Source organism: Sus scrofa, chromosome 13, assembly GCF_054392235.1.
Source record: "Sus scrofa isolate SSC_HxYL_T2T_F1_AM1 chromosome 13, Sscrofa_HxYL_maternal_Yorkshire_Landrace_v2.0, whole genome shotgun sequence".
NCBI classification, from domain to species: Eukaryota; Metazoa; Chordata; class Mammalia; order Artiodactyla; family Suidae; genus Sus; species Sus scrofa.
The window spans coordinates 145,761,776-145,774,494 of record NC_139395.1 but is presented as its reverse complement, the minus strand read 5'-3'; the positions used below and the strand labels follow the sequence as shown (position 1 = coordinate 145,774,494).

General features: G+C 42.6%; 1 long non-coding RNA gene across 1 annotated transcript; it reads left to right on the top strand.

Moving 5' to 3' along the window:
- The first annotated feature begins 1,028 nt into the window (after positions 1-1,028).
- LOC110256560 (uncharacterized) lies at positions 1,029-10,694 on the top strand. The gene is made up of 3 exons (XR_002338192.2): positions 1,029-1,417; positions 7,009-7,096; positions 7,341-10,694. It is a non-coding gene; the product is annotated as an uncharacterized LOC110256560 (long non-coding RNA).
- The last annotated feature ends 2,025 nt before the right edge of the window (positions 10,695-12,719 follow it).

The window sequence follows — 12,719 nt, the reverse complement described above, 5'->3', positions numbered from 1 at the left end:
CACAGGATCCTTTATCCCACTGAGCGAGGCCAGGGATCGAACCTGCGTCCTCATGGATACTAGTTGGATTCGTTTCCGCTGTGCAGCAGTGGGAACTCCCTCAGTTTCTATTCTTTATAGGCCTCCCAGCCTGTGGTATTTTTGTTAGAGCAGCCCAAGTTGTGGAAGACAGAAAACCAGTGTGACCTCATCTTCACCTCCATTTTAACTACATCTAAGACTCTATTTCCAAATAAGGTCACCTTTACAGATTTTGGATAGACGTGTTTTGGGGACACTGTTCAACCCAGTCCAGGTGGATGATGCCGTCTGGCGGTTGATGAAGTAAACTTTAAACACAAAATACTAATAGGTTTGACCTGGATTTATTGAGAAGGGAGCTCAGGGACTTTTGTTTTCTTAGGTTTTGGCCACACCTGTGGCAGGCAGAAGTTCCTCGGCCCTGGATAGAACATGTGCCATAGCAGTGGTGATACTGGATCCTTAACCATTGGGCCACCAGGAAACTCCCAAAACACCTTTCAAAAGTGCTTGGATTGTATAACTGGGCAAAACAGGTATTATCAAGTTCTTGGGCTAGTGTGTCAAGACAATTTTTAGGGAATCTAGCATCAAATCAGCTTAAGTAGCTTTGTCATGAAGGAAAAAAAAAAGTCTTTTCTTTGGATGAGTTCCCAGTCTGCAGCAGGGCATTCCTGGAGCTCAATGTGCCATTTATCTCAGAGAATTGTCCCCTGGCTTCAGGACTGCTTTTGTCTCCGTTCTGCCCCTTCTCACCTTCCTTTCCCCAAATTTAGAACTGACAGTCCCTTGAGTTAATTTAAGAGAAGAAAACAAGTGCCCTGGTCTCTCAGGGAGGTTGAGAAAGAGAACAGGAACTCAGAAACACGATGTGTGTTTTTGTCCCTCTCAGCTTTTATGCTCACTCTGGACGAAGTCACAGCAACGTGGTTCCCATGGTGACCCACTGGCATGGCCCAGAGAGACTTTGCTTGGGTGTCGACTCAGCTGTTTTTCCCCCTAATCTCATATAACACAGTAGTCATATGGAGAAATGCCATTGGGCTTGACTTCAGCATGGCTTTGCATTTTTCCTGACGCAGGTCTGGCTGGCAGGATGAGGGGCGGGTTTTGAGCCGTGAGGCTGGAATGGTAGACAAGGGCCAGATGGCCAGGGTCACCAAAAGCCGTGCTAAAAGTGGACTTTATTGGGGAGGACTTGCCCTCTCGGATTGTGCTATCAGACCACCTACCTTAGAATCCCTTGGGGTATGTGATAAAATGGAGATTCCTGTGCCCCACCCCGACCTTCTGAGCTAGAATCCTTAGAAGTTTGCCCTTTTTTGCAAGCACCCCAGGAGACTCTTAGGCAAAATCAAGTGTGAGAGCTACTGGAGAACTTGGAGCCTGGAAGATGGTAAGCAGACTTGGGCTTTAGCAAGAGTATGTATTTTTAAAATTTTATTGTTTTTAAAAAATTTAATTTTTATTTCATAGTGGAGTATAGTGGATTTACAATGTTGTTAGTTTCAGGGGTGCAGCAAAGTGATTCAGTTATATATGTATTCATTCTTTTTCAGATTCTTTTACATATAGGTTAGTACAGGATATCGAGTAGAGTTCCCTGTGCTACTCAGTCGCTCTTTGCTGGTGAACTCTTTTATATAGTAGTGTGCATATGTTAATCCCACACTCCTCATTTATCCCCATCACTACAGCTTTTCTCCCTTGGTGACCATAAGTTTGTCTTCAACGTCTATGAGTCTGAGTTTTTTGATATTATAGGAAGAGAATGAAGCTGGAAGGCTGTTTCATAATCCAGCATTTTGCAAAACACATATGCTTCCTCCGTGCCTTGCACTATTAGTTGCTTTAGAAGATTAATTCACCGAAGTCTCATAACAACCCTAGTGATAAGTGCTATTGTTATCTTCACATTCTGGAGGGGAAAACTGAGGCACAGACATGTGCCCAAGGTCATGGAGCCGTGACCTCAGAGCACACGTCTGCCACTACTGTGCGCTGCTGAGATGAAAGTGTATGGAGACCCATTGGTGACTTGGGGACCTGAGGAAGGAGAAAACATGTACAACTAGAGGATGAGGGAACAATTTACTAGAACCTGAATGTGGAGACATGCTGGTTTTTACGTACCTCTGTGACCAGTACCTCCCCTATTAGTTGTGAGCTCTTTAAACATGGATACTGAAGTCACCCTCAGCTTCCACAGTGGAGCGCAGGACAGAATACACAGTTATCAGACTCAAAACTAAAGGTCAGCGGAGTTCCCATCGTGGTGCAGTGGTTAACAAATCCGACTAGGAACCATGAGGTTGCAGGTTCAGTCCCTGGCTTCACTCAGTGGGTTAAGGATCTGGCGTTGCCGTGAGCTGTGGTGTAGGTGGCAGACGCGGCTCGGATCTCGCGTTGCTATGGCTCTGGTGTAGGCCGGCGGCTACAGCTCCGATTAGACCCCTAGCCTGGGAACTTCCATATGCGGTGGGAAGCAGCCCTAGAAAAGGCAAAAAGACCAAAAAAAAACAAAAAACAAAAAACCACCTAAGGGTCAGGATTCTGGAATCAACTCTGTGGACAACCTGCTATGTGAATTAACATTAGTTTCTCCATCGGTAAAATTCAGGTGCTGGATTCGTGATGGTTCTTCCACTATAATATGGGCAAGGTTGAAGGTTTGTACAGTTCCAGTGAGTGCCATTCACTTGAATTTCTTAAAGATAATGTGAACAGTGGTATCTGGGATCATACATGAGAGGATTACTGCAGAGGGAGATGCTAGGGCCTGCTGGAGGGTTAAAAGAGTAAATACAGGTAAAGTGTTTGGATCACACCTAGGATATGCAAGTGTAGTTATTATTGTTATTATCTCTCGTTTCTTCCAGTTGGAATACCCTGTGTCTGAGATCCTTTGAAATAGAAAAAAAAAAAAAATTCCCTCTAGAAATAGAGAAAGTGAATTTGAACTTGAAGGACAAAATAATCTATAGGCAGACTATTTTCTCTCTTCACTGGTTTGTTGCTTCTACCCAGTTCCGTCTATCAAATTCCTTTAACACAGCATCTTCTTCCCTGGAAACTTTCCTATCCAGGTAAGAAAAGCAAGGCATTGGGCAGAGGCTGACTTGACCAGCACCTTCTCCACCAGGCTGCCTCTGTCTCTGCAGCTGATCAAGGTCATCCGTGGACAACACATTTCCCAGTGAAGGCTGCTTTGCCTAATGTTCAGTACTCACCACTGAGATGTCTGAATATTTTTGCCCAAAGCATGGAGCAACAGAGATGAGTGTTCTCAAACGACATTAAAAAAAACAAATTTTATTGTAGTATAGTTGACTTACACAATGTTTTGTTAGTTTCAGGTGTACAGCAAAGTGAATCAGTTATGCATATACGTATATCTGTTCTTTTTCAGATTCTTTTTTTTTTTTGTCTTTTTGCTATTTCTTGGGCCGCTCCCTCGGCATATGGAGGTTCCCAGGCTAGGGGTCGAATCGGAGCTGCAGCCACCAGCTTACACCAGAGCCACAGCAACGCGGGATCCGAGCCGCGTCTGCAACCTACACCACAGCTCACGGCAACGCCGGATCGTTAACCCACTGAGCGAGGGCAGGGACCGAACCTGCAACCTCATGGTTCCTAGTCGGATTCGTTAACCACTGCGCCATGACGGGAACTCCCTTTTTCAGATTCTATTCCCATGCAAGTTATTACAAAATATCGAGTAGATTTCCCTGTGCTATACTGTAGGTCCTTGTTACTTATCTATTTTATATATAGTAGTGTGTATATATTAATCTCAACCTCCTAATTTATCCCTCCCTACCATGTCTCCCCTTTGGTAGCCATTTGTTTGGTTTCTAAGTCTTTGAGTCTATTTCTGTTTTTAAAGTTCCTCTGTATCATTTTTTATTAGATTCCACATAATAGTGATCTCATATGATATTTGTCTTTCTCTGTCTTACTTCATTTAGTATGCTAATTTCTAGGTCCATCCAGCTTTTGTATATGGAATTATTTTGTTCTTTTTTATGGCTGAGTAATATTCCATTATATATACACACACACACACACACACACCACATCTTATTTATCTAATCCTCTGTTGATGGACATTTAGGTTGCTTCCTAGTCTTGGCCATTGTAAATAGTGCTGCAATGAACATTGGGGTGCATATATCTTTTCGAATTATGGTTTCCTCCAGATATATTCCCAGGAGTGGGATTTCTGGATCATTTGGTAGTTCTATATTTAGTTTTTTAAGGAACTTCCAACTGTTCTCCATAGTGGCTGTACTAGCTTACATTTCCACCAACAGTATAGGAGGGTTCCTTTTTCTGCACATCCTCTCCAGCATTTATTGTTTATAGGCTTTTTGTTTTGTTTTGTTTTGTTTTGTCTTTTTAGGTCTCCATGTGTGGCATATGGATGTTCCCAGGCTAAGGGTTGAATTGGGAATCAGAGTTGTAGATGCTAGCCTACACCACAGCCATAGCATCATGGGATCTGAGCCGTGTCTATGACCTACATTGCAGTACACAGCAATGCTGTATCCTTAACCCACTGAGTGGGGCCAGGGATCAAACCCTCATCCTCATGGATACTACTCAGGTTTGTTACCGCTGAGCCACAATGGGAACTCCTGTTTATAGACTTTTTGATGGTGGTCATTTTGACTGGAGGAAGGTGATACCTCATTGTTCAAACTACTTCTATATAATGATTAGACAAGGAAATCTAGACTAAAAGAAGATACTTTCTGCTGTTCCTATGCAATATCAATGAAGGGAAACACTTTCCTAAGGACATTTCCTGAGGATGTATGAGATCATACTTAAATTTGGAAATGGAGTCTTCTGAGGAATGTCAAGAAGTTCAGTTTCTTATTTTTCATTCATTCATTCATTCATTCACCCATTCATTCAATCAACCAACTTTTTCAATAAGTATTTATTGGCTACATGCCATATATTATGACCTTGGTCATAATATGACCCTTTGTATTATTTATGTAGATTTGAATTCAGAAGACTGGTTTTAAAATCCTCTACAATCCACTAACTGCCAACTCTGAGAACCTCAGTGTTTTGTCCCATCTCATGGGGACATAGTTAGGGTCCAGTGGCTTCATGTACAATATGGATGTCATATGTCAGCAGGAGACATCAATATTAGGAACATAAGGGATGAGCTGGTAGGGCCAGCCTTAACTTTGTCGATAACCATGGAATTCTTCCTAACAATGAACTCAAATGACTTCTTTCACAGAATAGAGCCTGTGTTGTTATAGCCAGAAAGCAGCCTTCGTTCAGGCCACTTGCTTTATCCCTGGGCATGAATTAAACCTTTAAACCTTTTCCAAGTCTGGATGTTTCACTTCCTATGCAATTTTCCAAGTCAGTAATCCTCTAAGGCCATTGGACTTCCATAATTTTCATCACTTCCCCGTTTTCTTGTCTCAACAGATATTTCCTTATATCACATCATCATCCTCACACTCTTGCCAGCCTGCAGGAAAAATCTTCCTCACCTCCTAGAAAAGCCAACGTGAAAGGAACAAAAGACAAGAGCAGATCATATAGCATTTCTTATTAGGCCTGTTTGATCCCTGTCGGGCATGGGCTTAGATGACCTGGCCAAAATTCTAGCTCGTCAGTGACGGAAGAGAAGGCTGAGCTGAGTGCTCTGTCTTGGTCTTCTTTACCACGTCAGAGCTGAGTGGTGTAAGGAAGGTCAGGGTCCCTCTCCGGCTGCTCTGCTCCTCAGACATGCCCTTGGTCAGTCCGTTAACTCTTGAGTTTGGAAAAGCAGTGGCTGACGGGACCCCAATCGCAGGTTGCTAAGGGAGCTCTCAAAGTTCCAGAAGGCACTGACTACTCTTGAGGACCTCATGAAACTCTCCTTAGCTTCAGGCCCATCCTGCTCATTCATTAAACCCTCAGACTCCTCCTGTTTGGAGTGTAAGACAGGTCAAGTTCCTGGACTGCAGTGGACCTGACCCCTCTCTGGCTCTGTACTGCCTAGAGTGCCAGCCACTAGCCACTTGTGGGTATTGAGCACTAGAAACGAGCCTGGTCCATATGGACAGGAGCCGTGAGCATAACATAGTCACCAGAGCCTGAAGACTTAACACAAAATAGGGATAAAAATAGCTTGTGAACAATTTTTAAATATTCATGACATACTAAAATGATATATTAAAGATATTGAGTTAAAGACTATTTTAAATTAATTCCTTTTTATTGAAAAATAGTTGACACACAGTATTATCTTAGTTTCAGGTGCACTACGTCTGATTTGACATTTGCATCCAGTATGAAATTATCACCACCCTACGTCTAGGAACCATCTATCCCCATGCAAACTTGTTACGATATTAATGACCACATTGCTCATGCTGTACATGACATCCCCGTGGCTTATTTATTTTATAACTGGAAACGTATACCTCTTTATCCCCTTTCCTTATTTTTCACCCAACCCCCTCATTTCTCTCCCCTCTGGCAACCACTCCTTGGTTATCTATATCTGTGAATCTGTTTTCATTTGGTTTTGTTTTTAGATTCCACCTAAGTGACAGCACGTAGTCTTGGTCTTTCTCTGCCTGAATTCACTGAGCCTAATACTCTCGAGATCCATCCATGTTGTTGCACATGGCAAGATTTCCTTCTTCCTTCCTTCCTGTCTCTCTCTTTCCTTCCTTCTTTTTCTTTCTTTCTTTCTTTCTTTCTTTCTTTCTTTCTTTCTTTCTTTCTTTCTTTCTTTCTTTCTTTCTTTCTTTCTCTCTCTCTCTCTCTCTCTCTCTCTCTCTCTCTCTCTCTCTCTTTCTTTTTCTGGCTTCCTGCAACAATCTGGCAGGACCTCCAAGAGATCCATTAAAACGTTCCTCCCTCATGTTGTCTCTGCCTGAGATCTGCCTGTTTTCTAGACCCCTGTTCATATTGTACGCCCCTGTTTCCTCTTCTACATCGGTCCTCTTTGTTGTCTGACAGATGACTATGGTTTAAGAAGTGGCAGCCTCAGAAATACTGGCATTTTGAAGATTTGAGAGAAGGACTGACCTCAAGGTTTCATATCCAGGTAAACACACAAAATCCCCCCCACCCCCTGTCTAAAATTCTTTCAATAAGCTCATTTGAATGAAAGATAAATTCATGTGTATTAAAGTATCCACGAGATTCTGAATGTGTTTATTGGTAAAAAGCATGTAATTCTCTAGAAAACAGTGGAGGTGACTAGCAGTTTGGAAAGGAGGATGCTGGGCCAATTGGATTCTAGAATTTCCTTCCAGCTCTCAGACTGAGTCTTAACTCCCTGTCCCCAGGGTTTTATCATCCTGGATGGAGCTGTCACAGGGATAAGGAGAGAACGTGCAGACCAAGTACATCTTCAGTGGAAACTGCATCTTCGTAGATATTTGCCCTCTAGAAACAGAGCTAAGGTCAATCCCTTTACCAAGAAAATGCCGTCTCAACTACATCAGTAGAATACTTCAGTGGAAACTGCATCTTCGTAGATATGCAGTTGAGAAAATGCCTTCTCAACTACATCAGTAGAATAGGGGTAAAAGACCTCAAGTGCCTTCAAGCCTCCTTAGAGAGATTGGCTCAACTTTGGAACATGCGTCAATAAACAGTCCTCGACCCAGAATTCACCAAAGGGAGAAAAAACACGAAAGACTATGATAGACCCAAGGATTATCTTCTTGGCATTCCCTAGAACAGCTGTCTGGCAAATGTTACACCACATCTGAGATTATTTTAGAAATGTCGTCTTGAGGAAGAACATGTACAGAGAATACCAGACAGACTTGCCCTCTTTTTTTTTTTCTTGGTCACAGAATAAGAATTTCAGGGACGTTTGTACTTTCAATGAGATCATCCTGGAGATGGCCTTATCATTTTTTGAACCTTAAGTCATGTCACATCTAATAAATGCATAGCCAAGTGTGGCCACAGAAGTGAGTTGATACTGATAGCTATGTAGGGCTTCCTCCTCCTCTTCTTGTTCCTTTGCCTCGTTATCTCGGTGAATGGAATATTCGAAAGACGTGTTAAACTAGAGAATTCTGCCAAGTATCCACAGAAGCCCATCCTAAATGAAAAACATATTTCAGTGGTAAAATGATAAATGATACCTGCTTTCCTAAACTTCCTTTCAGACCTTGTTTTCTCCCCAAATGTCATATTTTGGGGGCTTACTAAAACAGATTATGCCAGAGAGGTGGGGGTGGGGGGAGAGAGGGAGAGAAGAAGAAGAAAGAATGGTACCCATGAGGGGTGGAATGAAAATTACAGCAAGACGGTGATCAGAGTATAGCAAATCAGGGTAGCTCTTGGGGTCTATACCTGTCCCGGTGAGTGAGGGGTGCCTAGACTGAATCCCTCACCGTGCTCCCGCTCACATCAGACTTCCAAGTGAAGGAGCCATTTGTCACCATATATCACTTCCATCAAGGCAGTGTCTGAACTAGTCTTTACCTGAAGGGCCACCTTCGCAGTTCTAATGGTGAAGGGTGTGTGCGCACATACGCTCTTTACTTTATACATTAATTATGGGGAGTTCTGTGGCTCATCTGGAAATCACACTATCATTTGTAACATGAATTCCGCATTCTAAATAATTTTTGACAAAACTTCCGGAGTGCAGCAGAGGTGTGGGTGGGGGACATGCTGTTGCACTTGGAGAGAATGGAGCATCCGTGCAGCTTCCAATGGAATGCTGTGGAAACACTCCAAACATTCCCTAGGCGTGTCACTTCTTTGAAAAAGAGTTGAACCGGCTAAGATGGAGTTCACCTGGCACATAGAGAGAACTCTGGAAGGCGGCGGACTTCATCCAGTCCTCACAGAGGAAACGGGTAGGTGCTGACTGCGTGTCTCCTCTTATTCACAGCCTTCATTTTCTTTCTCTTCTGCCTTCTCCAGGTTATATTAAGCTAAATTATAGGTTCCCTAGGTGTTGTAGATTTCCTAAAGTCTGCAAGAAAAATAGACGTACGGATCGCCCCAGACGATGTTGAGTGCGTTAAAAGGACCAGGAAGGAAGGAAGGGAAGGAGGGAGGGAGGGCAGGCTGGTCATCAGTAGACAAGAAGAGACAAGAAGACATGATATTTCATTGGAAATTTATCATTTAGTGGGAAGGCAGTGGAGAACACAGGGGAATCCAACACAGGAAGGTATTGTTGTGTTGGTGGTGAGCTGGTTCTGTGTTTATTCCTCTTACGCCCTGATAAGAGCTCATTCATTTCTGGCCGTCCCCCTTTTGACCAGCATTCACATTACAAAATTAGATTTTACAAGATCTTAAAGTGTTTTTTTAGATGGGGACCATCTCTATATCCTTAAGGGTTTGGCTTTCCAGAACTTTTTTTTTTTTCATTGAATGAGTCAGATTTGAAGGTAAAATGGGGAGTTCCTGCCATGGCTCGCTAAGAACCCAACGAGTATCTATGAGGATGCAGGTTCCATCTCTGGCCTCTCTCTGTGGCTTAAGGATCCGGCGTTGCCGTGAGCTGTGGTGTAGGTCACAGATGTGGCTCGGATCTGGCATTGCTGTGACTGTTTCGTAGGCCGGCAGCCGTAGCTCCCCTAGCTTGAGAACTTCCACGTGCCGCACGGGTGGCCCTAAAAAGACAAAAAAAAAAAGGTAAAGTGAAAGAACCATTGCTAACTAAGAGCTGACTGTAAATGACCATCAGGCATCATCAAATTTAAACCAGTGGAGAGACAGACCTTGTTTTATAGACATTGCATGCAGGTCTCTCCACACCAGGCTGGATCAACTGACAGATTACTATACTGTTCCAGGGTTGCGCGCCTATTTCCTGGAAGATGTGACAAAAATATGCTTAATATTCACTATCTTGACTTGTTTGTGCCTCAATTTCTTCTTTAAATTTTAGAATCATTTCATATTTGCACAAAAGTTGCCCCCCAAAAGCAAAACTTTTTTCCTGAGCCTTAATACTTTAGTGTATAATTTCTACCAAAAAATTCCCTTATGTAATTATAATGCAATTATTAAAATAAGGAAATTAACATTGATACATTACCACCATCAATCCTCAGATGCCATTCAAGTTTTGACAGTCAAGTCACGTTTATTGTAACAAAAGAATCCATCAGGATCACCTGTTACATTTAATTGTCCTGTCTCTTTAGTTCTTTGCTCAGAATAGTTCCTCAATCATTCCTTGACCTTTCCTTGACTTTTATAACTGATACTATGGAATACCTCATTCTGATTATTTTGTAGAATATTGCTCAATTTGCATTTGCAATCTGCAATTTCCTCCTGAGTTTTCATTGTCTCAGTACCGACTTAGAGATTTTTATCTTAATGATTGCAGCATATTGCCATCATTATTTATTTTAATAAATAAATTATCCCAGATTTGACCAGTGGGAGTGCTTTCAAGCTGACTTCTGTGTCTTTTTCACACATGCTCATCTTTCTTTGAAAGCTTGTGAATCTTGAATGGTAGCTCCGCTGGGCTCAGTGGAAAGGGGGCTCTCCTTAGAGTCTGAAGACCTCCTTAGAGTCTTCTTGCTTCTTTCACTCCTCATTGGGTTTCCTGGGGAGAGTGGCCCTTCTTCTTTAAGGCTTTAAATGGGGGTAATCAATGCCTGTATTATCTGTAATATCTATATTGATTGAATTAAATCTGTATAAAAGGAAGCATGAGATCGATCTTATTAATCATGAAATTTAGTATTCATAAAAATTTCATTGCATTTGAAAACAATCCAGCATTAGCTATTCCTGAGTCTGTATGAGGGCTGCTGAAAATCAGTTACTTATAGGCAATTAATTTCAAAAAAATTATAAAAGAATTATAAAAAAAATTTAAATAAAAGTGGTACTTGATATGGGGCGAACATGCATTTTAAGATGTTTAATATGATGTGGAGTGGGACTCCCCCAAACTAGGAGAGTTGAGGGCTTATGAAGGACCCAAGCCAGACAGACCAGTCAGGTAGTGAGCCCCTGGTTCCTGGTGGGAAGGTAATACCACAGAGGAGAGATGGCCAGAGTTTTACAGAGAAGTAAGTGCCTTTCTGTGCTAGATGGCGGGGTGGGACTCAGTCCCTAGTTTGTTTATGACCCTGAGGAGACCGTACCCCTCTCTGAGTCTCGGAGTCCACAACAAGTTACAAAAAATATGCAAAAAATCCTCTAAGCTTTCTTATGCCTCTAAAAACTCTGTCACAGGCATAGGAAAAAAACTTATGGTTACCCAAGCGGGAAAGTCGGGGGGGGGGAATAAATTATGGATTTGGGATTAATAGATACACACTTTTATGTATAAATAGATAAGCAAGAAGGACCTACTGTATAGCACAGGGAACTATACTCAATATCTTGTAATAACCTAAAATGGAAAAGAATCTGAAAAAGAATATATATATATATTTATATACGTATATGTATAACTGAATCACTTTGCAGTATACTTGAAACTACAGCACCATTGTAAATTAACTATAGCTTAATAAAAAACAAAAAACAGGAATTCCCTTTGTGGCTCAGTGGTTAACGAACCCGACTAAGATCCATGAGGATGTGGGTTCAATCCTTGGCCCTGCTCAGTTAGTTAAGGATCCAAAGTTACCATGAGCTCTGGTGTAGGGCGCAGATGAGGCTCTGATCTGGTGTTGCTGTAGCTGTGGCGTAGGCCAGCGACTGTACCTCTGATTTGACCCCTAGGCTGGGATCTTCCATATGCCGAAGGTGCAGCCCTAAAAAGCAACAAACAAACAAACAAACAGAAACCCCTCTGTCTGAAGATGTTGGAGTCTGTGATCTCTCTCCATCCTTGAGTCTCCCAAATTCTTTTTTATTTTTATTTTATAGTCACACCCATGCCATACGGAAGTTCCTGGACCAGGGATTGAACTTGAGCTGGAGCTGTGAACTAGCCACAGCTGCAGCAGCACCAGATCCTTGATCCACGGCAACACAGCGAGAACTCTGAGACTGAAATTCTATGTACCGTCTCCTGAGCTTTGATTCCAGGAGCTGTTTATTTTGAGCATCTGTTCCTGCATAGCCCATAATCAAGAATTCAACGTCTCTCACTACTAGTGTCTCCTTCAGAGAGGAAGCAGACCGGTCGGGCTTTGTCAATGAGTTGGCGGTTCTTCCTTCTTTAAACAGAATTGAGGCCCCACCCTAGGGACCAGGCAGGGAGAAAGAGAAGCTTTCATCCTAATGCATTAGTATACCGGTCTATAGTTCTTGCCCTTCAGAATTACATCAAAGGGAGGACCCCATGAAGAAAAGATAATTTGCTAAGGTGGAATGTTAGTTTTCTGTGGTTGCCATAACACATTACCACACACTGGGTGGCTTAAGATGATAGTGTATTTTCTCACAGTTCTGGAGGCCAGAAGTCTGAACACAAGATGCTAGCAGGGTTGTAGGCTCTCTTCAAAAGATCTAGGGGAGGGTCCTCCTTTGCCTCTTTTTTTTTCAGGGCTGCATCTGCGGCCCATGGATGTTCCCAGGCTAGGGGTTGAATTGGAGCTGCAACTGTTGGCCTACACCACAGCCACACCGGATTTGTGCCATGTCTGGCAAACTACCCCACAGCTCATGGCAACACCGGATCCTTAACTCACTGAGTGAGGCCAGGGATAGAACTGCTGTCCTCATGCATACTGGTTGGCTTCATTACTGCTGAGCCACAATGGGAACTC